Consider the following 27759-nt stretch of genomic DNA (forward strand, 5'->3'; position numbering starts at 1 on the left):
CACAGGTTATTTCTTAGTGCATCTGTTAATCCCATTTGTTACAATGATTGATTTTTCCCAATGCTCCAAAAGTTTGCATTCCTGGAGAGAACCTCACTCGGTTGAGATGTATCAATCTTTTCATATACTGCTGTAATTGCATTGCCAACATTTATTGAATATATATTGTTGTGCTTACACCCCTGGGGGTTGTTCTAAACATAAATGTATTATATTTTCTTTTGTTTCGTACTAAGGTGTACCAGTCTCACGAAATTAGTTGAAAAGCCTATGTAGAATTAGTATTATATCTTCCAAAATGTTTGGTAAAATTCACTAGTGAAAAAATGGATCTGGACTTTTTTTCCTCTTTCCCTCCCTTCTCTTTTCTTTCTTTCTTTCCTTCTTTCTTTCTTTTCTTCTTTCTCCTTCCTTCCTTCCTCCTTCCTTCCTTTCATTTCTTTCTTCTTTCTCCCTCCTTCCCTTTCTTCCTTCCTCCCTTCTTCTCCCTCCCTTTCTTTCTCCCTCCCTCCGTTCTTCCTTCCTCTTTTTTTCTCTATTTCTTTCTTTCTCTATTTCTTTCTTTCTCCCTCTCTCCCTCCCTCCCTCCCCTCTTTCCCCACTCTCCCTCCTATCCTCCCTCCCTCCCTTACTTCTTCTTTCCTTCCTTCCTGTCTTTCCTTTCTTCCTCTCTTCCTTCCTCCTCCCTCCCTTCCTGCTTTCCTCCTTCCTTCCTTCCTTTCTCTCTTCCTGCCTCCCTCCCTCCCTTTCCTTCCTTTCTCTTCCTTCCTTCCTTCCTTCTTTCTTTCTTTCCTTCCTTCCTTCCTTCTTTTCTTTCTTTCTTTCTTCCTTCCTTCCTTTCTTTGCCATCTCCTCCTCCTTCTCTCTCTTCCCTCCTTCCTTCTTCCTTCCTGCCTTCACTTGCCTTTTCTTCCCTCCCTCCCTCCTTCCTTCCTTCCTTTCTTTTCTTTTCTTTCTTTCTTTCCTCCTTCCTTCCTTTCTTCCTTCCTCTCTCTTCCTTCCTCCCTCCCTCCTCCCTTCCATCCCTTCCCTTCCCTTCCCTTCCCTTCCCTTCCCTTGAAACTCCATATGTTTTCCATAGTGGTTGTATCAATTAACATTCCCACCAGCAGTGCACAAGAGTTCCCTTTCTTCCACATCCATCCTATCTCTTATAATTTCTAGTCTTTTTGATGATTGCCATGCTAATAAGTGTGAAGTAATATTTCATATTGGTTTTGATTAGGATTTCCATGAAGAGGAGGATGTTGGGGATTTTTTCATGTCTTTGTAGGCCATCTGTGTAAGTTTTCTTTGGAAAAAATATCTATTGTATACCCAACACTATTTGTTAAAGAGGCTGTCCTTAGCCTTTGCATAGTCTTGCATCCTTTGTCATAAATTAATTGGCTATATATATTTGGGCTTATTTCTGGGTACTCTATTATGTTCCATAGATCTATGTGTCTGTTGTTATGCCAATACCATACTATTTTGATTACTATAGCTTAGTAACATAGTTCAAATTCAGGAAGTCTGACACCTTCTGTTTGTTCTTTATCAAGTTGCTTTGATGACTCAGGTTCTTTCATGGTTTCTAACAAATTTTAGAATTGTTTGTTATATTTCTATAAAAAATGCAGGGATTGAATTGAACCTGTGGACTTCTTTTGGTTAAATGGACATTTTGCCAATACAAATTCTTCCACTCTATGAGTACAGAATATCTTACATCTATTTGTGTCTTCTTCATTTTCTTACATCAATATCTTAGAGTTTTCAGTACATGTGCACTTTTTTGGTATATATTCCTGGGCATACTTCCCCCCCCAAAACAACCAAATACCTTTTGCTATTATAATAGATGTATGATTTTTTAAATTGAAGTATAATTCACATAGACTGCTATTTTACTTTAAGGTATATGATTAAATGTGTCAACAATTCCATACTAATGTATGTATCAGTGCTCATCACCATAAATGTACTCCTTACCCTCTTTATCGATTTCACCAATCACCCCATCCACCTCCCTTTTGGTAACCAACAGTTTGATTTCTAAGCATAAAGATCTATTTCTAAAATCTCTTTTTAAAATTTGTTTCTTAAATTCCACATATGAGTGAAATCATATGCTATTTGTCTTTTGAAGCCTGACTTATTTCTCTTAGCATTTTACACTCTAGGTCTATTCAAGTTGTTGCAAATGGCAATATTTCATTATTTTTTATGGCTGAATAATATTCCTTTATATCTGTATCATCTATAACCTATATCTATCTAGCCTATATTAACATTTGTTTTTAGTCACTTATGGATGGCATTTTATTTATTTATTTTTGATACAGTTGCAATTAAGATTGTTTTCTTAATTTGTCTTTCAGCTAGTTGATTTTTAGTGTATAGAATTGCAACAGATATTTGTATTCTCATTTTGTATCCTAAAATTTGTATGGAATCAAAAGAGACCCTGAATCGCTAAGGAAATGTTGAAAAACAAAAATAAAGCTGGGGGCATCACGTTACCTGATTTCAAGCTTTATTACAAAGCTGTGATCACCAAGACAGCATGGTACTGGCATAAAAACAGACACATAAACCAGTGGAACAGAGTAGAGAGCCCAGATATGGACCCTCAACTCTATGAGCAAATAATCTTCGACAAAACAGGAAAAAATATACAGTGTAAAAAAGACAGTCTCTTGAATAAATGGTGCTGGGAAAACTGGGCAGCTATATGTAGAAGAATGAAACTCGACCATTCTCTTACACCGTACACAAAGATAAACTCAAAATGGATAAAAAACCTCAACGTGAGACAGGAATCCATCAGAATCCTAGAGAACATAGGCAGTAATCTCTTCGATATCAGCCACAGCAACTTCTTTCAAGATATGTATCTTTAAAGTTCACTAAATTACTAGTTCCCACAGTTTTGGGTAGCATCTTTAGGGTTTGATTTTCTCTTGGTGGTTTGAATGCCTTTATGTCTTTTTCTTGCCTGATTGCTATGGCTGGAACTTCTAGTACTATTTTGAAGAGAATTGGTGTGAGTAGGTATCCTTGTCTTGTTCCTGATCTTAGAGAAAAAAATTTCTGCTCTTCACTGTTTAGTATGATGTTAGCCATGGACTTGTCCTATATGGCTTTTATTATCCTGAGTTACCTTCCTTGTACACATATTTCGTAGAGCTTTTCTTTTTTTTTAATCATGAAAAGGCATTTAATCTCATCAAAAGCTTTTTCTTTCCTTTTTTTTAAATTTAAAAATTTTTTAAATTTTTTATTAACATATCATGTATTATTAGCTCCAGGGGTACAGGTCTGAAAAGCTTTTTCTGCTTTAACTGAGAAGACCTCATGATTTTTATCCTTTGTTCTGTTTATGTGCAATATTATATACATTGATTTGCTAATGTGAAATTATGCTTGCATCCCAGGGACAAAAACCACTCGATCCTCATATATTATCTTTTGATATGCTGTTAAATTTGGTTGTCTAGAACTTTGTTGAAAATATTCACATCTATACTCATTAAGGATATTGGCCTGATTTTTTTTTTCTTTGGTGTCTTTATATGCCTTTTGTCTGGTAACACCAGCCTTATAAAATCAGATTGGTCATGTTTCCTGCTATCCAATTTCTTACAAGATTTGGAGAAGAACTGGTGTTAGTTCTTCTTTCAGTGTTTGGTAGAATTCAACAGTGAAGCCATCTAGTCCTGGGCTATTCTTTGAGAGACTAGATTACCTATTCAATATCCTCCTCATCATCTATATGTTCACATTATTAGAGTCAGTTTGGGTGGTTGTATGATTGCAAGAACTTATCCATTTCTTTTAGATAACCCAGTCTTTTGGCATATAAGATCCTTTGTATCTTTTTTATCAGTTGTTTCCAATTTTATGTGTTCTCTTTTTTTTTTCTCAGTCTAGTTAAAGATTTGTTCATTTTATTTATTCTTTAAAAAAACTAGCCATTTCATCAATATTTTCTATTGTTTTTGTCTCAAATTCCTTGAATTCTGTCTTGATGTTGATTTCCTTCCTCCTGCTTGCTTGCTTTTGGCTTAGTTTATCTTCTTTTTCTATTTGTTTAAGGTATGAAGTTAGGTTGTTTATTTGAGATGTTTCTTTTTTCTTAAAAATGTAAGGATTTATCACTCTAAACTTCTCTTATTGAACTGATTTTGCTACAACCCATACATTTTGGTATGTTGTATATCCATTTTTTTTGTTTGTTTGTTTTGAGTTTTTTTTTTTTTATATCTTTGTTGTTTAGGAGCATGTCATTTACTCTGCACATATTTGTGAATTTTCTAGTTTTCCCTGTTATGATTTCTAGTGCCAACCTATTGTTAAAACATCTTTGGCATGATTTCAACCTTCTCAAATTTGTTGACTTGTTTTGTAACCTAACATATAATAAGATTTACACGGGAAAATGTTACATTTAGTTGAGAAGAATGTGTATTCTGCTGCTGTTGGATTGAATATTCTATATGTCTGTTAGTTTTACTTGGATCTATAGTTCAAGGTCAACGTTTTCTGATTGATTTTCTGTCTGAATGATTGACTCATTGTTGAAAGGATGATATTGAAGACCTCTGATGTTGCATTGATGTCTATTTTCTCCTTAAAATTGTTTGTCTTTATTTTCTTCTTAAAATTGTTTGGCTTTATTGAATATATTATGTACTCTCATATTGGGTAAATATTTTTGTTTTGTTTCAAATTTTTATTTAAATTCTAGTTAGGGTTAACATATGGTTTAATTTTGGCTTAAGAGTAGAATTAAGTGGTTCATCACTTACGTATTACACCCAATGCTCATCAAAACAAGTGCCTCTTTAATACCTATCACCCATTTGGCCAATCCCTCACCCACATTCCCTCATCAACCCTCAGTTTGTTTTCTATATTTAAGAGTCTCTTTTTATTCTTTCCCATATGTTCATCTGTTTTATTTCTTAAATTCCACATATGAGTGAAATCGCATGGTATTCATTTTTCTCTGACTGATTTATTTCACTTCAAATAAAACACACTAACTCCATCCACATTGTTAAAAATGGCAAGATTTCATTTTTTTTAAAGATTTTATTTATTTATCAGAGAGAGAGAGGGGGAGAGAGCGAGCACAGGCAGACAGAATGGCAGGTGGAGGCAGAGGGGGAAGCAGGCTCCCTGCCAAGCAAGGAGCCCGATGTGGGACTCGATCCCAGGACTCTGGGATCATGACCTGAGCCGAAGGCAGCTGCTTAACCAACTGAGCCACCCAGGCGTCCCAAGATTTCATTTTTTAATGTCCAAGTATACTGTTCTGTATACAGCCATTATATATATGTACATACATATATTATTTATATGCTCATAAATAAATCTATATCCCCCACAACCTCTCCATCCATTCATCAGCTGATGAACATTTGGGCTCTCTCCATAATTTGGCTATTGTTCATAATGCTGCTATAAACATCAGGGTGCATGTACCCCTAAAAATCTGTATTTTTGTATCCTTTGGACAAGTACTAATACAACTGCTGGGTCATAGTGTAGTTCTATTTCTTCTTTTTAAGGAACCTCCATACTATTTTCCAGAATAAGTTTCCAGAATACTAGTTTGCATTCCCACCAGTAGTGTAAGAGGGTTCTCCTTTCTCTGCATCCATTGTTTCCTGTCATTCTGTCAGGTTTAAGGTTGTATCTCATCATGGTTTGGATTTGTATTTCCCTGCTGATGAGTGATGTTGAACATATTTTCATGTATCTATTAGTCATCTGATGTTTCCTTTAGAAAACTGTTTATTCTTGTCTTCTGCTCATTTATGGATTATTTGTTTTGGGGGTGTTGATTTTAAAAATTTTCTCTAGATTTTGATATTAACCCTTTATCAGATATGTCATTTGCAAATATCTTCTCTCATCCTGTAGGCTGACTCAGTTTTGTTGGTTTTTTCCTTGGCTATGCAGAAGCTTTTTATCTTGATGAAGTCCCAATAGTGCGGTTCTTTGCTTTTGTTTCCCTTGCCTCCAGAAAAGAGTCTGCTAAGAAGCTGCTATGGCTGAGGTCAAAGAGGTCACTCCCTGTGGGTTCTTCTAGGATTTTGATGGTTTCGTGTTTCATGTTTGGGCCTCTCATCCATTTTTTAATTTTTTTTATTTTTTAAAGATTTTATTTATTTATTTGACAGAGAGAGATCACAAGCAGGCAGAGAGGCAGGCAGAGAGAGAGAGAGGAGGAAGCAGGCTCCCTGCTGAGCAGAGAGCCCGATGCGGGCCTCGATCCCAGGACCCTGAGATCATGACCTGAGCCAAAGGCAGCGGCTTAACCCACTGAGCCACCCAGGCGCCCCCTTTCATCCATTTTGAATTTATTTTTGTGTATGTTGTAAGAAAGTGGTCCAGTTTCATTCTTTTGCTTGTAGCTGTCCAGTTTTCCTAACACCATTTGTTGAAGAGATTTTCTTTTTTTCATTGGATATTCTTCCCTGCTTTGTTGAAGATTAGTTGGCCATATAGCTGTGGGTCCATTGCTGGTTTTCCTATTTTGTTCCATTGATCTATGTGTATGTTATTCTGTCAGTACCATACTCTGTTGATGACTACAGCTTTGTAATATAGCTTGAAGTCCAGAATTGTGATGCCTCCCACATTGCTTTTCTTTTTCAGGGTCACTTTAGCTATTCTGGGTCTTTTGTGGTTCCATACAAATTTTAGGTTTATTTTTTCTAAGTCTGTAAAAATGCTAGAGGCATTTTGATAGGGATTGTATTAAATGATTGCCTAGGGGAGAATAGATATTTTAACAATGTTTGTTCTTTTAATTCAAGATCATGGAATTTTTTCCCATTTCTTTGTGTCCTCTTAAATTTCTTTCTTAAGTGTTTTGTAGTTTTTAGAGTACCGATTTTTACCTCGTTGTTTAGGTTTATTTCTAGGTATCATGGTTTTTGGTACACTTGTAAATGGGATAAATTCATTCATTTCTTTTCCTGCTGTTTCATTATTGGTGTATAGAAAAGCAATAGGTTTCTATATGTTGTTTTTGTATCCTGTGACTTTGCTGAATTCATATATTAGTTCCAGAAATTTTTTGGTATAGTCTTTTGGATTTTCTACATCAAGTATCATGTCCTCTGCAAAGAGTGAAAGTTTGACTTCTTCCTTGCTGATTTGGCTGCTTTTTATTTCTTTTTGTTATTCTGATTGCTGAGGCTGAGAGTTCCAGTACTATGTTAAATGCTAATGGTGACCAGGGACATCCCTTTCACGCACCTGACTGTGGAGATAAAGCTCTCAGTTTTCTAACTGGTGTAAGGTGATATCTCAATGTGGTTTTAATTTGAATCTCCCTGAGGGCTAATGACGATGAACATTTTTTCATGTGTCTGATAGCCATCTGTATGTCTTGATTGGAGAAGTGTCTGTTCATATCTTCTGCCCATTTTTTGATGTGTTTGCCTGTTTCGTGTGGGTTGAGTGTGAGGAGTTCATTATAGATCCTGGATATCAACCTTTTGTCTGTACTGTCATTTGCAAATATCTTCTCCCATTCCGTGGGTTGCCTCTTTGTTTTTTTGACTGTTTCCTTTGCTGTGCAGAAGCTTTTGATTTTGATGAAGTCCCAAAAGTTTATTTTCACTTTTGTTTCCTTTGCCTTTGGAGACATATCTTGAAAGAAGTTGCTGTGGCTGAAACTGGAGCTCAATCCCAAGGAAAAGTTCCGAAGGAACTCAAACACCTGGAAGCTAAAGACCACCTTGCTGAAGAATGCTTGGATCAACCAGGAGATCAAAGAAGAACTGAAACAATTCATGGAAACCAATGAGAATGAAGACACTTCGGTCCAAAACCTATGGGATACAGCAAAGGCGGTACTAAGGGGAAAATACATAGCCATCCAAGCCTCCCTCAAAAAAATTGAAAAATCTAGAACACACCAGCTGTCTCTACACCTTAAAGAACTGGAGAATCAACAACAAATCAAACCAACTCCACACATAAGAAGGGAAATCATCAAGATTAGAGCTGAGATTGATGAGGTAGAAACCAGAGATACAGTAGAACGTATCAATGAAACTAGAAGCTGGTTTTTTGAAAGAATCAATAAGATCGATAAGCCACTGGCCACACTAATCCAAAAGAAAAGAGAGAAAGCCTAAATTCATAAAATTATGAATGAAAAGGGAGAGATCACAACTAACACCAAGGAAGTAGAAACAATCATCAGAAGTTATTATCAACAGTTATATGCCAATAAGCTTAGCAACCTAGATGAAATGGATGCATTCCTGGAAAAATATAAACTACCAAAATTGAACCAGGAAGAAATCGACAACCTGAATAGAACGATATTTTTTTAAGATTTTTATTTGAACTAATGATGTACTATATGTTGTCTAATTGAATTTAAATATAAAAAAAGAAAAAAAATTATTTATTTGAGAGAGAGAGAATAAGAGAGAACTGAGCAGGGGGAAGAGAAGAGGGAGAATCAGACTCTTATGAGGAGGAAGTCAGGTGTAGGGCTTGATCTCAGGACCCCAGGATAATGACATGATCTGAAGGCAGATGCTTAACTGACTGAGCCATGCAGGCACCCCTGTTGAGGGTTTTATCAGGAATGGATGCTGTATTTTGTCAAGTGGTTTTTCTGCATTTACTGAGATGATCATATGGCTCTTATCCTCTCTTTTATTAATGTGGTGTATGACACTGATTAATTTGAATATTAAATCACACCTGTGGCCCAGGAATAAATCCCACTTGGTTGTGGTGAATAAGTCTTTTAATGTACTGTTGGATTTGATTTGCTAGAACTTGAGAATTTTTACATCCATGTACATCAGTGATATTGGTCTGTAATTCTTTTTTTATTTATTTATTTTTTATTTATTTTCAGCATAACAGCATTCATTATTTTTTCACCACACCCAGTGCTCCATGCAATCCGTACCCACCACCTGGTACCCCAACCTCCCACCCCCTCACCACTTCAAACCCCTCAGATTGTTTTTTTTTTTTCCAATTTATTTATTTTCAGAAAAACAGTATTCATTATTTTTTCACCACACCCAGTGCTCCATGCAAGCTGTGCCCTCTATAATACCCACCACCTGGTACCCCAACCTTCCACCCCCCCACCACTTCAAACCCCTCAGACTGTTTTTCAGAGTCCATAGTCTCTCATGATTCACCTCCCCTTCCAATTTACCCCAACTCCCTTCTCCTCTCTAACACCCCTTGTCCTCCATGCTATTTGTTATGCTCCACAAATAAGTGAAACCATATGATAATTGACTCTCTCTGCTTGACTTATTTCACTCAGCATGGTCTGTAATTCTTTTTAATGTGGTCTTTGGTTTTGGAATCAAGGTAATGTTGGCTTGTAGATGAGTTCAGAAGTTTTCCTTCCATTTCTGTTTTTTGTAAGTTTGGAATAGCAGTTGGAATATAGGTGTCAATTCTTCTTCTTTTTTTTTAATTAATTAATTTATTTTCAGCATAACAGTATTCATTATCATTTCAAAACACCCAGTGCTCAATGCAATCTGTGCCCTCCATAATACCCACCATCTGGTACCTCAACCTCCCACCGCCCTGCCACTTCAAACCCCTCAGATTGTTTTACAGAGTCCATAGTCTCTCATGGTTCAATTCTTCTTAAATGTCTGACAGAATTCTCCTGGGAAGCCATCTGACCCGGACTTTTGGTTGTTGGGAGATTTTTTGGTCACTGATTCAGTTTCTTTGCTGGTTATGGGCCTGTTTAGATCTAATAGTTCTTCTTGTTTCAGTTTTCATAGTTTGTGTGTTTCTAAGAGTTTGTCTTTTTCTTCCAGATTACCCAGTTTGTGGGTGTATAATTTTTCATATTATTCTCATAATTGCTTGTATTTCTGTGGTATTGGCTATGATCTATCCTTTATCATTTGTTATTTTATTTATTTGGGAATAGTCTCTTTTCTTTTTGATAAATCTAGCTATGCATTTATCAATCTTATTAATTCTTTTAAAGAACCAGCTCTTAGTTCATTGATCTGTTCCACTTTTTTGTTTGTTTCTATATCACTTATTTCTACTCTAATCTTTATTATTTCCCTTCCTCTGCTGGCTTTAGGCATTATATGCTGTTCCTTTTCTAACTCCTTTAGGTGTAAGATTAGCTTGTGTATTTGAGACTTTCCTTGCTTCTTGAATTAGGCCTGTATTACAATATACTTCCTTCTTAGGACTGTCTTTGCTGCATCCCAAAGGTTTTGGATTGTCGTGTTTTCATTTTCATTTGCTTCCATGTACCTTTAAAATTTTCTTTTTATTCATGATTTACTTATCATTCTTTAGTAGGATGTTCTTTAACCTCCATGTATTTGTGGTTTTTTCAATTTTTTCTTCTTGTTGAACTCAAGATTCATAGTGTTGTGGTCTGAAAATGTGCATGGTATGATCTTGATCCTTTTGTACTTCTTGAGGGCTGATATGTGACCCAGTATGAAATCTATTCTGGAGAATGTTCCATGTGCAGTAGAAAATAATGTATATTCTTTATGCTTTATCATGAAATGTTCTGAATAGATAAGTTAAATTCATCTGCGTTATTCAAAGTAATTGTTTCCTTATTGATTTTGTGCTTAGATGGTCTGTCCATTGATGTAAGCAGGTGATAAAGTCCCTACTATTATTGTAAATAGTAGGGACTTTATCACCTGCTTAAATTTACTATTATTGTAAATAGTAGGGACTTTAATAACTTATTTGTATTAATTATTAATTATAATAAATTATTATTATTATAAATTATTTTCTTTATGTTTGTTATTAAATGACTTATATATTTGGGTGTTCCCAAGTTGAGGGCACAAATATTTCCAATTGTTACATCTTTTTAAAAAATTTTTTATTTTTTATAAACATATATTTTTATCCCCAGGGGTACAGGTCTGTGAATCGCCAGGTTTACACACTTCACAGCACTCACCAAAGCACATACCCTCTCCAATGTCCATAATCCCACCCCCCTTCTCCCAACCCCCCTCCCCCCAGCAACCCTCAGTTTGCTTTGTGAGATTAAGAGTCACTTATGGTTTGTCTCCCTCCCAATCCCATCTTGTTTCATTTATTCTTCTCCTACCCACTTAAGCCCCCATGTTGCATCACCACTTCCTCATATCAGGGAGATCATATAGTAGTTGTCTTTCTCTGCTTGACTTATTTCGCTAAGCATGATACACTCTAGTTATGGTTTTGATTTGTTGTTGCAAATGACAAGATATCATCTTTTTGATTAATAGCATCCTTAATTATGTTATTGTGTCCTTTATCTCTTGTTATATGTTTTGTTTTAAAATCATTTGTTTTTTAAATTCCACATGTGAGTGAAATTATATGACAACTGTCTTTCTCTGATTAACTTATGTTGCTTAGCATTATACCCTATGTTTCACCCATGTCATTGAAAATGGCAAGATTTCATTTTTTGATGGCTAATATCCATATATATATATGGATATATATATATATATATATATGGATATATATATGGATATATATATATATATATATATATATATATATACCACATCTCCTTTATCCATTCACCTCTAGTTGGACATCTGAGCTCTCTTCACAGTGTGGCTACTGTGGACTTTGTTGCTATAAACATGGAGGTGCAGCTGCCCCTTCGGATCACTACATTTGTATCTTTGGGTTAAGTACTGAGTAGTGCAATTGCTGGGTCATAGGGTAGCTCTATTTTTAACTTCTTGAGGAAACTCCATAGTGTTTCCCACAGTAGCTCTACCAGCTTGCATTCCCACCAACAGTGTAAGAGGGTTCATTCCCCTTTCTCCCAACCCTTGCCAACATTTGTTGCTTCCTATCCTATTAATTTTAACCATTCTGATTGGTATGAGGTAGTATCTAATTATGGTTTTGATTTGTCTTTCCCTGATGACAAGTGATACAGAGCATTTTTTTTTTCATTTGTCTGTTGGCCATGTGTATGTATTCTTTGGAGAAATGGCTGTTCATGTCTTCTGGTATTTCTTTTTTTTAATTTTATTTTTTATTAATTATTTTTATTAACATATAATGTATTTTTTGCCCCAGGGGTACAGGTCTGTGAATCGTCAGGCTTACACATTTCACAGCACTCACCATAGCACATTCCTTCCCCAATGTCCATAACCCAGATACCCTCTCCATACCCCCCTCCCCCAGCAACCCTCAGTTTGTTTTGTGAGATTGAGTCTTTTATAGTTTGTCTCCCTCCAGATCCTATCCTGTTTCATTTTTTCCTACTCTACCCCTTAAACCCCCCACCTTGCCTCTCAAATTCCTCATATCAAGGAGATCATATGATAATTGTTCTTCCCTGGTTGACTTATTTTGCTCAGCATAATACCCTCTACTTCCATCCCCATCGCTGCAAATGGCAAGATATAATTTCTTTTGATGGCTGCATAGTATTCCATTTTATATATACCGCATCCTTTTTATCCATTCATTTTTTGATGGACATCTAGGTTCTTTCCATAGTTTGGCTATTGTGGACAGTGCTGCTATAAACATTGAGGTGCACACACCCCCTTTGAATCACTACATTTGTATTTTCAGGGTAAATACCCAGTAGTGCAATTGCTGGGTTATAGGGTAGCTCTATTTTCAACTTTTTGAGGAACCTCCATGCTGTTTTTCAAAACAGCTGTACTAGCTTGCATTTCCACCAACAGTGTAGGAGGGTTCCCCTTTTTCCACATCCTTGCCAACATCTGTCATTTCCTGACTTGTTAATTTTAGCCATTCTGACTGATGTGAGGTGTATCTCATTGTGGTTTTGATTTGTATTTCCCTGATGCTGAGTGATGTGGAGCACTTCTTCACGTGTCTGTTGGCCATCTGGATGTCTTCTTTGCAGAAAGGTCTGTTCATGTCCTCTGTCCCTTTCTTGAATGGATTATTTATTCTTTGGGTGTTGAGTTTGATAATTCTTTATAGATTTTGGATACTAATCCTTTATCTGATATGTCATTTGCTAATGTCTTCTCCCATTCTGTCAGGTGTCTTTTGGTTTTGTTGACTGTTTCCTTTGCTGTGCAAAAGCTTTTGATCTTGATGAAGTCCCAATAGTCCATTTTTATTCTTGCTTCCCTTGCCTCTGGTGATGTTTCTAGGAAGATGTTGCTGTTGTTGAGGTTGAAGAGGTTGCTGCCTCTGTTCTCCTCTCTTGAGGAGAAATGAAAGGATTTTGATGGATTCCTATCTCATATTGAGGTCCTTCATCCATTGTGAGTCTACTTTTGTGTGGGATGTAAGGAAATGGTCCAGTTTCATTCATCTTCATGTGGCTGTCCAATTTTCCAACACTGTTTGTAGAAGAGACTGTCTTTTTTCCATTGGACATTCTTTCCTGCTTTGTTGAAGATTAGTTGGCCATAGAGTTGAGGATCTATTTCTGGGCTCTCTATTCTTTTCTGGCCATTTCTTGACTGGAGTATTTGTTTTTTTGGGTGTTGGGTTAGTAAGTTCTTTATAGATCTTGGATACTGACCCATTATCTAATATGTCATTTGCAAATATCTTTTCCCATTCCATAGGTTACTTTTAGTTTTGTTGACCGTTTACTTTGCTGTGCAGAAGTTTATATCTTGGTGAAGTCCTAATAGTTCATTTTTATTTTTGTTTCCCTTGCCTTTGGAGACGTGTCTAAAAAAAGCTTGCCATGGCCAAAGCCAAAGAGGTTTCTGCCTGTATTCTTCTCCAGGATTTTGATGGATTCTTGTCTTCCATTTTGGTCTTTCATCCATTGTGAGTTTATCATTGAGTATGGTGTAAGAAAATGGTCCAGTTCCTTGTTTGTTATTTATTTATTTATTTATTTATTTTTGTTGTGTTATGTTAGTCACCATATACTATATTGTTAGTTTTTGATGTAGTGTTCCAAGATTTATTGTTTATATATAACACCCAGTTCCATGCAATACATGCCCTCCTTAATATCCACCACCAGGCTCACCCTTCCTCCCACCCCTCTCCCCTGTTTCTCAGAGTCCATAGTCTCTCATGGTTCATCTCCCCCCCCATTTCCCCCACTTCACTTTTCTCTTCCTTCTCCTAATGTCCTCCTTATTATTATGTTCCACAAGTCAGTGAAACCATATGATACTTGACTTTCTCTGCTTGACTTATTTCACTCAGCATAATCTCCCCCAGTCCCATCCATGTTGATGCAAAAGTTGGGTATTCATCCTTTCTGATGGCTGAGTAATATTCCATTGTTTATACAGACCACTACTTTTTTATCTGTTCATCTGTTGAAGGGCATCTTTCCTCAGTTTGGCTATTGTGGACATTACTGCTATGTAACGTTGGGGTACATATGGCCCTTCTTTTCACTACATCTGTATCTTTGGGGTAAAACTCAGTAGTGCAATTGCTGGGCCATAGGGTAGCTCTATTTTTAATTTTTTGAGGAATATCCTCATGGTTTTCCAAAGTGGCTGCACCAGTATATATTTCCACCAATAGTGTAAGAGAGTTCCCCTTTCTCCACATCCTCTCCAACACATGTTGTTTCCTGTCTTGTTAATTTTGGCCATTCTAACTGGTGTAAGGTGGTATCTCAATGTGGTTTTGATTTGAATTTCCGTGATGCCTCAATGATGTTGAACATTTTTTCATATGTCTGCTACCATTTGTATGTCTCCATTGGATAAGTATCTGTTCATGTCTTCTGCTCTTTTTTTTTTTTTTACTTGATTATCTGTTTCTTGAGGGTCGAGTTGGGAAGTTCTTTTTGATCTTGGATACCAGCCATTTGTAGTGTCATTTATGAATATCTTGCCCCATTCTGCAGGTAGGCTTTTTGTTTTGTTGACTGTTTCTTTTGCTGTGCAGAAGCTTTTTATCTTGATGAAGCCCCAAAAGTTCGTTTTTGCTTTTACTTCCCTTGCCTTTGGAGATGTGTCTTGAAAGATTGCTGTGGTCAATGGCAAAGAGGTTACTGCCTAGTTTTCCTCTAGGAGTTTGATGGATTCCTGTCTCACTTTGAGATTTTTTCATCCATTTTGAGTTTATGTGTATGGAGTAAGAGAATGGTCGAGTTTCCTTCTTCTATACATAGATGTCCAATTTTCCCAGCACCATTTGTTAGAGACTGTCTTTTTTCCACTGGATATTTTTCCCTGCTTTGTCAAAGATTATTTGACCATAGAGTTAGGAGTTCTTATCTGGGGTCTCTACTCTGTTCCATTGGTCTATGTGTCTGCTTTTGTGCTAGTACCATGCTTTCTTGGTGATCACAGCTTTGTAGTAAAGCTTGAAATTGGGCTGTGTGATGTCCCCAGCTTTGTTTTTCTTTTTCAACATTCCTTGGCAAATCAGGGTCTTTTATGGTTCCATACAAATTTTACAATTGTTTGTTCCAGCACTCTGAAGAATGCCAGTGAAATTTTGATCAGAATGGCATTGAAAGTATAGATTTCTCTGGGCAGTATAGACATTTTAACAATGTTTATTCTTCTGATCCATGAGCATGGAGTGCTTTTCCATCTTTTTGTGTCTTCTTCAATTTCATTCATGAGTGCTCTATAGTTCCTCAAGCACAGATCCTTTACCTCTTTGGTTAGGTTTATTCCCAGGTATCTTATCGTTCTTGATGCTATAGTAAATGGAATCGATTCTCTAATTTCCCTTTCTATATATTCATTGTTAATGTATAAGAAAGCAACTGATTTCTGTGCATTGATTTTGAATCTTGTCACATTACTAAATTACTGTATGAGTTCTAGTAGTTTGAGTGTGGAGTCTTTTGGGTTTTCCTTATAAAGTACCATGTCATCTGCAAAGAGAGAGAGAGTTTGACTTCTTCTTTGTCGGTTCAAATACCTTTTATTTCTTTTTGTTGTTTGATTGGAGTTTTTAGGACTTCAAGTACTATTTTGAACAACAGAAGCAAGAGTGGGCATCCTTCTCATGTTCCTGATCCCAATGGGAAGGCTGTCAGCTTTTCCCCATTGAGAATTATATTTGCTGTGGGGTTTTCATAGATAGATTTTATGAAGTTGAGGAATGTTCCCTCTATCCCTATACTTTGAAGAGTTTTAATTGGGAACAGATGCTGTATTTTTTCAAATTCTTTTTCTGCATCAATTGAGAGGATCATGTGGTTCTTCTCTCTTCTCTTACTGACTTGTTCTACCACATTGATTGATTTGCAAATGCTGAACCACACTTGTATCCCAGGAATAAATCCCACCTATCGTGGTGGATAAACTTTTTAATGCACTGTTGGATCCTATTAGCTAGGATCTTGTTGAGAATCTTAGCATCCATATTAATCAGGGATATTGGTCTGAAATTATCCTTTTTGATGGGGTCTTTGCCTGGTTTGGGGATCAAGGTAATGCTGGCTTCATAGAAATAGTCTGGAAGTTTTTCTTCTATTTCTATATTTTTGAAACAGCTTCAGGAGAATAGGTATTATTTCTTCTCTGAATATTTGGTAGAATTCCCCAGGGAATATGTCAGGTCCTGGGCTCTTGATTTTTGGGAGGTTTTTGATCACTGCTTCAATCTTGTTCCTAGATATTGGTCTATTTAGGTTGTCAATTTCTTCTTGTTTCAGTCTGGGAAGTTTATAGGTTTCCAGGAATATATCCATTTCTTCTAGGTTGCTTAACTTATTGACATATAAGCATTGATAATAATTTCTGATGATTGCTTCTGTATCTTTGGTATTAGTTTTGATCTCTTCCCTTTCATTCATAATTTTATTAATTTGGGTCCTCTCTATTTTCTTTTGGATTAGTTTGGCCAGTGGTTTACCAATCTTATTAATTCTTTCAGAGAACCACGTTCTAGTTTCATTGATGTGTTCTACTGTATCTCTAGTTTCTAACTTATTGATATTTTCTCCAATATTAATTATTTCCCTTATTGTGCATGGGGTTGGCTTAATTTGTTGTTGATTTTCCAGTTTTTTCAATTTTTTTGAGTGAGGGTTGGATGGCTGTGTATTTTCCCCTTAGGACCACCTTTGCTGGATCCCGCAGGTTTTGGACCAATCCCATTGGTTTCCATGAATTGTTTAAGTTCTTCTTTGATTTCCTGGTTGATTGAAACATTCTTGAGCAGGATAATCTTTAGCTTCCTAGTGTTTGAATTCCTTCCAAACTTTTTCTTGTGGTTGAGTTCCAGTTTCAAAGCATTGTGGTCTGAGAATATGCAGGGAATAATCTCAATCTTTTGGTAAGTTGAGACCTGATTTGTGACCCAGTATGTGATCTATTCAAGAGAAAGTTCCATGTGCACTCAAGAAGAATGATTTTTCTGTTGTTTAAGGGTGGAATGTTCTATATATATCTATGAAGTCCATCTGGTCCAATGTGTCATTCAAAGCTCTTGTTTCTTTGTTGATTTTCTGCTTAGATGATCTGTCTATTCTTGATAGTGGTGTGTTAGGATACCCAGAATTGATGTATTCATTTCAATATGACTATTTATTTTAACAGTTGGCTTATGTAGCTGCCTGCTCCCATGTTGGGGGCATAAATATTCACAATTGTTAGATCTTCTTGGTGGATAGACCCTTTAAGAATGATGTAGTGTCCTTCTGCATCTCTGACTACAGTCTTTAGCTTAAAATCTAATTTATCTGATATGAGAATCACTACCCCAGATTTCTCCTGAAGCCTGTTGGCATGAAAGATGGTTCTCCATCCCTTCACTTTCAATCTGGATGTAACTTTAATTTCAAAATGTGTACCTTGTAGACAGCATATGGACAGGTTCTGTCATTTTATCCAGTCTGGTACCCTTGCCTTTTTATGGGAGCACTTAGGCCATTCACACTGAGAGTGATTATTGAAGGATAAGTTTTTATTGACATCATGTTGCCTATGAAGTCCTTGTTTCTATACATTGTCTCTGTAACTTTCTGTTCTATATCACTTTTGGGTTCTTTCTTCTTTTATAGACCCCCTTAATATTTCTTGTTGTGCTGGCTTTGTGGTCACATAATCTTTTAGACCTTGCTGGTCTTGGAAGTCTTTTATCTCTCCATCCATTCTGAACATCAACCTTGCTGGATAAAGTATTCTTGGCTGCATATTCTTCTCATTTAGTGCCCTGCATATGTCTTCCCAGCCCTTTCTGACTTGCCAGGTTTCTCTGGACAGGTCTGACATTATTCTGATGGTCCTTCCTCTGTATGTAAGGAATCTCTTCCCCCTAGCGGTCCTTAAGACCTCCTGTTTGAATTTATGATTCGTGAATTTCACAAATAAGTGTCTGGAGGTCTTTCTAGACTCATTGATCTTGGGAGTGTCCTCTCTGCCTCTAGGACATGAACACTTGTTCCATTCCCCAGATTAGGAAAATTTTCATTCAGTATTTTTTCAACTATATCTTCTAGTCTTCTTTCTTCCACCCCCCTCAGGGATCCCAATAGTTCTGACATTGGAATATGTCATGGCATCATTTATTTCCCTAATTCTATTTTCAAGGTTTCCAAGTTGTTTGTTCCAGGCCTTTTCCTGATCCTGTTTTTCTATCAATTTGTCTTCTAGATCCACAATTCAATCTTCTTCCTCGGTTACCCTAGCTGTTAGAGTATTTAGATTAGATTGGGTTTCCTTGATAGTATTTTTAACTTCTGCCTGATCAGCTCTCACTTCTGCCCTTAGAGATTCTATGTTGCCACTAATGGTCTTCTCCAACTCAGCCATTGCCTGGACAATTTTTACCCTGAATTCCATTTCTGACATAATGTTTATGTCCATATCCAATATTTCAGTGGCAGAGGTCACAGTCTCTGAATTTTTCCTTTGTTGTGTGTTCCTCCTCCTAGTCATTTTGGTGAGAGGTGGTTGAGGAGATGTTTAGCTGAATATAACAACCACGATCCAGTCAAGGTGCCCCTTGGAAAGTTTCAGAACAATCAGAAATCACCACCAAAAAGAAAGAGAAAAAGGGGGGTGGGGAAAACCCAGCCAAAATAAGTCCCCAAAGTAATATTGATAAGTCACATAAACCAAAAACGAACCAAGAGACTGACAAAAGTAAAAGACAAGAAAGAAGAAAAAGAAAAGAAAAGAAAAGAAAAAAACCCCAGCCAAAATGAACCCCAAGAATAAGATTTATATAGTACAAAAACAAAAACAAATACACAGAAACACTGACAGAGGGATAAGACGGGAAGGTGGTTATACACCCTTGATGTGGGTGAGGAAGGTTATTTCAGTACTTCCTGTGTGTATCTTGTTATCTTTGTTAAAGGACTCAACTTTCCAGACATAACAGGGAAATTAAAACTGACTTATATGTAAGGGTAGTATTGATTAGGGAAAAAGAATTACCTTGAAGCTTATTATATATTAAAAAAAAGAAAAAGAAAAAGAAGCCCAGCTATATGTATGAAGAAAGTTCAAGTTAAAAAGTATTATGTAATATTTTGTATTAAGTATCAGTTGTAATGTTGAGTAGGTTGAAAAAATAAAAGAAGAATCATGAGAACTAATTAAGGAAAAAGTTGTATCTATGAAATATACAGGTTTTGGGGTAATACTGGGAGCGTAATATACTGTTTTCCCCTGATGTTGGGGTTTTACAGTTTTATGGGGACAATGTGGTGGTTGTCCTCTTGCTCTTTTGGCTTGTCTTCTGGGGATGAGGGGCTGCCATATTTTTTTTCAATCAGTCTTGCTTGGGCTGAGTTGCCCTGCCCCCTATCAAGGGGCTTGACTCTGTGGAAACTGGTTTTTCCAGTTTTTGTTCTCTGGAGGTTTTTTGTGCTTTGGGGGCTATTTGTGGCTTTTCAGAGGTTTTGTGCAAAAAGTAAACTGTCTGTCCCCAGTCCTGGCTTCAGTGAGAAGCTTCAGTCTGCTCCCCTCTGGGTATTCCAGAACACACAGATGCCCCCTTTGCAATCTCCACTAAACACTGCAACCTCCCACAGGTGGTGTGCACTCCCAGCCACTGTCTCAGTGGTTGCCTGAGAACCCTGCTTCTCTCTGTACCCCCGTGCCACTAAAAGCACAAGTCATATTGGTCCAGTGGAGCTCAATCCTAGTGGCTGTCAGGACTGCTGACTGGGGTTCTCACCCACGACCCAGTAGTGGTGCAGATCTTGGAAGGCTGTGGGTTCAGAGACTGCTGACTGGTGCCTACCCCAGGCTTTCTTGGGGTAGGCAAGGGTGCACCCAACCCAAGTGGTGGTGCAAGCAGTGGAAAGCTGTGGTCCCAGGGGGATTGCAGCCCCTGTCAGATTCTTTCAGGCATGGGTAGTCACTGGCTGTGACTGTCCTGGGACTGTGGGCTTAAGATTGTGCCTGTGGCCACCCCATTCCACCATTTGCCCCTTTTGCTCTTTTTAAGTGCTTTTAATCAGAATCCCAAGTTAATGCTGGTCCCCAAGCACAGGGTACTTTAGTATTGGGGTATTATTTTCCAGTGAGTCTCTTCTGATGGCTACCTCTTCCTCCTGTTTATCCTCTGATATCAGTCAGAGCATTCTTACTCTGCTTACCTCTCTGCTGATGATCTCCTGCATTGGTAGAGACAGGAAGTATATACTCTTACATCTCAGGCTGATTTCATGGGTGTTCAGAGTGTTGAGAGATATTTAGCTCAATTCAGGGGACCTATTGAAATGGGGTCTCCTACTTCTCTGCCATCTTGCCCCTCTGCCAACCAATACCCATTTTTATCCAAATTTTTAAATTTTCCACCTGAAGGTCATTTCTTAGTGCACCAATGTATATTTGTTTCATTCATAGTTAATCTGTGGCACTTCATATTATTTTATTTTATTTTTTGCCCCAAACACGTTCATTTTTCTGAGAATGTTCTTTTCATGTCTTTTGCCCACTTCCATGCTGGATTGTTTCAGTTTTTGTTAGTGATTTCTGGAATTTTTTTTTAAAGATTTTTTATTTATTTATATGACAGACAGAGATCACAAGTAGGCAGAGAGGCAGGCAGAGAGAGAGAGAGAGAGAGAGAGAGAGAGAAAGGAAGAAGCAGGCTCCCTCCTGAGCAGAAAGACCGATGCGGGGCTCCATCCCAGGACCCTAGGGTCATGACCTGAGCTGAAGGCAGAGGCTCAACCCACTGAACCACCCAGGTGCCCCTGATTTCTGGAATTTTTAAAAATACCTGCATGTTTGATCTTAGCTGACTATATTTGTGCATATATCTTCTCCAGATCTGTGGAGATTTTTAGATGTTCTTTTTGTATTTGCTTTTATGAAGAGAAGTTTTCACTTTTGTTGTTGTTGTTGTTTTATTAAGAGTTTATTTATGGAGGATACAATGCCAAGATATCAGATTTTAGTTGGAGCCTCAAGTGAGTCTTAAGTTATTTGCTCAGTGTCTAAGGTAATATCATGTGCATGTGGCAAAATGGTAACCTAAAAATACTTTTCCCCAAGTGATTATCTTGGAAACAAAAAATTTACTAGTGGTATATATAACATAGTAAAAATATTTGAATATGAAGATTTTCACTTTAATATAGTCAAAGGTATCTCATTGATCAGTCTGCTTTATACAGCTATCATCTTGGTATCATGTTAAGAAATTTTTCCCTAAGAACAGCTGTATTTTCTTCTTGAGTATCCATTTAAATTTTTGTTCTTATATCCATCTGGAGTTGATTATCATAGATAATGTAAGTAGAGATTCAGTAACCTCTGTCCATATAGAGAACCAGTTTGTCAGGTCTATTTACTAGATGGTGCCTTCTATACCCACTGACATCCCGTACACTTCTCCCATGCCATAGAACTCCACACATGCCTGATTCCTACATGGGGCTCTGCGTCCCTTTTTGTGGGTCAGATGGTCTATCCATGTGCCAGCATCCAACTGTCTTAGATCCTATACATTGAAATAAATATTATTTGATGCAGAAAATCCTCCTATGTTTTCCTTCTAAAGAATCTTTGGTATTAAAAATGGAATCTTTGGTATTTTCTCTTGACCTTCCATAAAAATCTTAGAATACTGGCTCTTCCTCCCCCACTGTGTCTCCCTATCCTACTGTCTTGCTAAATTTCCCAGAGCCCCTCCTAATACTTTATGTTGTTTATGAAATGTGATCCCATGACCTGCCAGTGTTGTCCATGCCCAAGGGTGACAAACTAGCAGTCAGTGGCTGGAACGAAACAGAAAGACAAAAAATATTATGGTCCCTCTCTCCTTTCTGATAGAAATGCTTCTCTCATTCACTGGAAGCATTGGAAACTTGCCCACAGCTTTCCTCACTGTCCCCAGTGCTCCCACGGTTTCTTGGCTAGATGACCACACAGGGGTTATCAGACCCCTGCCTCTTATGACCCCTATTGTTGCCATCCCCTCACTCCCTGAGGCCCCTAAAATCCAAACTCTTTTATATCTCTTTTCCTAGAACTGTTTGTTCTGTGGAAAAACGATGATTTCACTTTCATTTTCTGTAAATGTGGGCCTATAACTATCAGCCAAGTCTTCCTGAGGGACGGGCTCAGGTCAGAAGCTGTCACCCTTCCTGTTGTTTTCACACTTTAACCAGAAAGGACAGAGGCAAGGCCTCTTGCTCTGTGCTATAGTCTCAGGAGCACCCAGTGCCTGCATTTACCAGGAAGGTGGGGTCTGCAGTGTGTTCCTCTGCTAGGAGTTCCAGGGATACTACTTGACTCAGAATTTTCTGTTGTGTTAGAGAAAACATTAATGATCTCTAACATCAAAAACCCTTTACTCCCCAGAGCTGGTGAGTGAGGAAACTGTGCATCTGAAATGAAGGGATAGTACTAGCTTTGTGTTTAGAGGGTTAAGGCATAGTTCTGGCTGGTAGAGAACTAAGCTCTCATCCAGCTTCTCATGCAATCCTCTTTGGAGAAGAGAACACCATAGTCTGAAGATTTTTTTTTCTTTCTTTCTTTCTTTCTTCTTCTTTTTTTTTTTATGAGAAAGTTGTAAGAAAATTTGGAATAAACAGAATGTTTACTGGGTGTCTGCAGTTGGAAACTATGCTTCCCCCCTTTTTTTGTTTATTGAAATTTTAATTTAAATTTTAAATGTGTGATATTGGTATTGATATGATATTTAAGTGTGATATTGGTTTCAGAAGTGGAATTTAGTGATTCCTCAGTTATATATAACACCCATGGCTCATCATAACAAGTTTCCACCCATCACACACACAGACCATCCCCCCACCCAGCTCCCTCCACCAACCTTGTTTGTTCTCTGTTGCTGAGAGTCTCATAGTTTACTTCCCTCTTTTTTTTTACTTTTCACATATTCACTGGTTTTGTTTCTTAAGTTCCACATCTGAGTGAAATTGTATGGTCTTTCTCTGACTTACAGGTCTTTCTATGACTGACTTATTTCATTAACACAACTATGCTTTGTTTTTAATGTTATCCATCCTTTACTACCTTAGAGCCATTTCAAAACTCTGTGAGATTTGATCATTGGTAGCAAGGCAAAAGAAATATTTTTTGGGGCATATTTTTCATCTATTCAGGCTATAACAAAATATGACAGATGGCTCGCTTAAGAACACAAGTTCTGGATGATAGGAAGACCCAGATCAAACACCTGTCTATTTGGTGTTTGGTGAGAACTCACATAAGACGTGGACATTTCTTTCCGTCACATCATCTGGCAGAAGGCACCTCTAGGTTCTGTTAAAGGGAATTAATCCCTTCATGATGGCTCTGCTCTCCCAGCTAAGGCACTGTCCAAATGACCACCTACTAATACCGTAATTTTGAGTTTGCACTTCATCCATGAATTTTGTGAAGGAATCAAGCATTCAGTCCACAGTCGTCATATAGATAAAGTTTTTCTATGGAGGTTCAATTAGCTTACCACCTTTATCTTAGAAAACACCTTTATCTCACCCCATTTTAATATTCATTTTATTTCATTATTCTTAAGTGCTTCATTCAACTTGTAATATCATCTGCTTGGTTCTTTTGTTAGCAATTAAATAAAATTTAATTAATAAAATTTAATTAAATAAAATAAAATTCTTAACACATTCATTTTATATTTGTTTGAAAGTCATGACTTTCCCTTTTTTGAAAATTGTCTTTGCAGGGCATGTTGGATGGGGATGAACTTTGAGTATCCTCTTACAGGTAAGTTCACTGGTACTCTCTGAGACAACCTTAAGTGTATAAATATTTTTAAAATCAGTTTCCTCACTCATAGTTGATGATAAGAGGTCATATCAGTAACATATTAATGACAGCCTTGAATTGTCATGATATAATCAGATACCTATGTTTCAAAAAGTGCAGAGTTGAATAGGGAAAATTAGAGCTCTTATTTACTTCCTCTGCCATTTTTTGTCATATGTTCTAAATCCCATCCCAATTTTTCCATTAGGTCAAGCAAATGGATCAGTTAAACTGAGATAGGGCAATTTTTACCACACGCTCAGCCATTCCCTTATGGAACACATCCTGGTGAACTTGTCTCTGACCCCTACCTCTCCCAGAAGACAAGTCCTGCCCCATTTGCTTCAGGGGATAGGAAGTGAGCTATGTCTGCAGCTCTTCTGTGTTCCCCAATGTGCTAGCCTGACTCATTTTCCCTACACAGTGGAAAGGTTTTAGGCTCCTTTATTGATGTTTCAAGAAAATGAAGACCGTCTGCATCACTTTCTCATTTTTGTGCAACAAATTTACACACACTTATTGGCTTAAGACAACAACACAGGTTTATTCACTTACAGTTCCAGAAGATTGTTTCCTAAAATGAATCTTAAAGGTGCTAAAATCAAGGTGTCAGTATGGCATATTCCTTCAGGAAAGCTCCAGGGGACAATCCATTTTTTGTCTTCTCTTCATTTTAGAAGTTGGTTGAATTCCCTAGTTAGTGGCCCTTCTTACATCTTTCTGGACTTTTCACTCCAGACTCTGCTTCCAACATCTCATCTCCTTTTCAGCATTCAGTCTTCCTACTTCATTTAAATTCCCCTGTGCCTATCAGGGCACAGTAATCAGTAAGACAGGGGGATCCTCTCTTTAGAAAACCTTGCTAGAATTCAAGCAGTCTGTCAAGAGGTCAATCTAAAAGTTGTGGCTGATATCACTCAGGTATCACTTGTGGAAGCAGATAACACTCCTCTGGATATGGCTGTGTTTGAGGAATCTGGAACTGGGAAGTCTAGTTTCATCAATGCCTTATGAGATCATAGTCATGAAGAGGAGGGTTCTGCTGGTGTTGGAGTTGTGGAGACCACCATGAATAAAACACCCTATCAACATCCAAAATTCCCAAATGTGGCCTTTTGGGATCTGCCTGGAACATCAGCCCCTATTTCCTTCCACATACATATCTTGAAATGGATGGGATTTGCTAACTATGATTTCTTCATCATTGTTGCTTCCTCATGGTGTAACTTTAATAATATTTTGTTGGACCAAAATATTTGGGAGCTAGGCAAGAAATTTGACTTTGTTGGAACCAAGGTGGACAATGATTCATATAATGAAGTGGAAAAACAAGGCCAGGTCCTTCAAAAGGGAGAGAGAGTTCTTCAGCAGATAAAAGACAATTGCTTGTCAAGTCTCAGCAGCATCAGAGTGCATGAGCCAGACAACTTCTTGGCAATTTTGATTTAGATGACTTTGTTTACCTAAGACTGGAGGAGACTCTGCTGAAGGAGCCCCCTATTCATAAGCACTACACCTTTGTGCTCCTGTTGCCCAATTTGTCTCATACTTCCATTGAAATGGAGACAACTTTTTTTCAGGAAAAGATCTGGCTGGATGCCCTAAAATCACTGATTTTCACTTTCATCTCCTTCCATGCCTGCTTCAGTGACTTTGATTTGTCTCATCAGGAGAAGTGCTTGAATCTTTATGAAAGCTATTTTGGTTTGGATGTGGAGTCAATCAAAGGGACTGACATTCTCTTACATCATATACAAAGATAAACTCAAAATGGATAAGAGACCTCAACACGAGACAGGAATCCATCAGAATCATAGAGGAGAACATAGGCAGTAACCTCTTCAATATCAACTACAGTAACTTCTTTCAAGACCTGTCTCCAAAGGCAAAGGAACAAAAGCGAAAATGAACTTTTGGGACTTCATCAAGATCAAAAGTTTTTGCACAGCAAAGGAAACAGTTAACAAAACAAAGAGGCAACCCATGGAATGGGAGAAGATATTTGCAAATGACAGTACAGACAAAAGACTGATATCCAGGATCTATAAAGAACTTCTCAAACTCAACATACACAAAACAGAAAATCATGTCAAAAAATGGGCAGAAGACATGAAAAGACACTTCTCCAATGAAGACATACAAATGGCTATCAGGCACATGAAAAAATGTTTATCATCACTATCCATCAGGGAGATTCAAATAAAAAGCACATTGAGATACCACCTTACACCAGTTAGAATGGTCAAAATTAGCAAGACAGGAAACAACATGTGTTGGAGAGGATGTGGAGAAAGGGAAACCCTCTTACATTGTTGGTGGGAATGCAAGTTGGTGCAGCCTCTTTGGAGAACAGTGTGGAGATTCCTTAAGAAATTAAAAATAGAGCTTCTGTATGACCCTGCAGTTGTACTACTGGGTATTTACCCCAAACATACAGATGTCGTGAAAAGAAGGGCCTTCTGTACCCCAATGTTTATAGCAGCAATGGCCATGGTCACCAAACTGTGGAAAGAACCAAGATGCCCTTCAACGGATGAATGAATAAGGAAGATGTGGTCCATATACACTATGGAGTATTATGCCTCCATCAGAAAGGATGAATACCCAACTTTTGTACCAACATAGATGGGACTGGAAGACATTATGCTGAGTGAAATAAGTCAGGCAGAGAGAGTCAATTATCATATGGTTTAGCTTATTTGTGCAGCAAAAGAAATAAAACAGAGGACATGGGGAGATGGAGAGGAGAAAGGAGTTGAGGGAAATTGGAGGGGGAGATGAACTATGAGATACTATGGACTCTGAACAACAATCTGAGGGTTTTGATGGGGCGGGGGTGGGAGGTTGGGGGAGCCTGGTTGTGGGAATTATGGAGGGCATGTATTGCGTGGAGCACTGGGTGTGGTGCATAAACAATGAATTCTGTTACATTGAAAAGAAGTTAAATAAAAAAATGAAAAAAGTAAATATTAGAATCACTAAGTCATACATCTAAAACTAATATTACACTGTATGTTAAGTAACTGGAATTTAAATAAAAACTTGTCTAAAAAGAAAAAAAGGGGGGACTGCCAGGAAGCTGGTCATGTCTGTGGAAGAGATTAAGAGGTTTACAAAGTCCTTGAATTTCTGGTTACTTCTGCATAGCTGCATAGCTGCACAGCTGCTACACGGCCATGAAGTGTGGTGAAGGCCAGTGCTTCATGAATGGAGTTCTCTCACCCACTCTCTGCCAACTTTTGAAAATCTACTTTCTACATTTGAAAATCATGAATAAGTGGCTGATAATACTAAAATTCTCTTGCATAAATAGATGCCAGAGATATGGGTCAGGATGTCTAACTGAATAGCAAATGTGTCTCAGATCTTGTGTTCTGTGAGTAGGGTTGTGGTCATCTTCTACCCACCACCAGTGTGGTATCTTCCCTAAAGTCATGAGAATATCTACATTGGAGAAAAACCATTGCTCCATGTGGATAATCCATTGCTATGCAAAGGGGATTTGACAATGGGCTCTTCATGCATTCTATGGGCTATTTTGCTTAAATCATGACAGAAATACACCCAAATTTTTCATTAACCTCTATTGGTTATGAGGTAGTTTTTATTTGGT

The 27759-nt window shown here is 37.5% G+C and overlaps 1 pseudogene; it reads left to right on the top strand.

Annotated features, from left to right (window-relative positions):
• The first annotated feature begins 24079 nt into the window (after positions 1–24079).
• On the top strand, positions 24080–27459 carry LOC122916470 (annotated as a pseudogene).
• Positions 27460–27759: the final 300 nt, after the last annotated feature.

Source organism: Neovison vison, chromosome 1 (genome assembly GCF_020171115.1).
Source record: "Neovison vison isolate M4711 chromosome 1, ASM_NN_V1, whole genome shotgun sequence".
Classification (NCBI taxonomy): Eukaryota; Metazoa; Chordata; class Mammalia; order Carnivora; family Mustelidae; genus Neogale; species Neogale vison.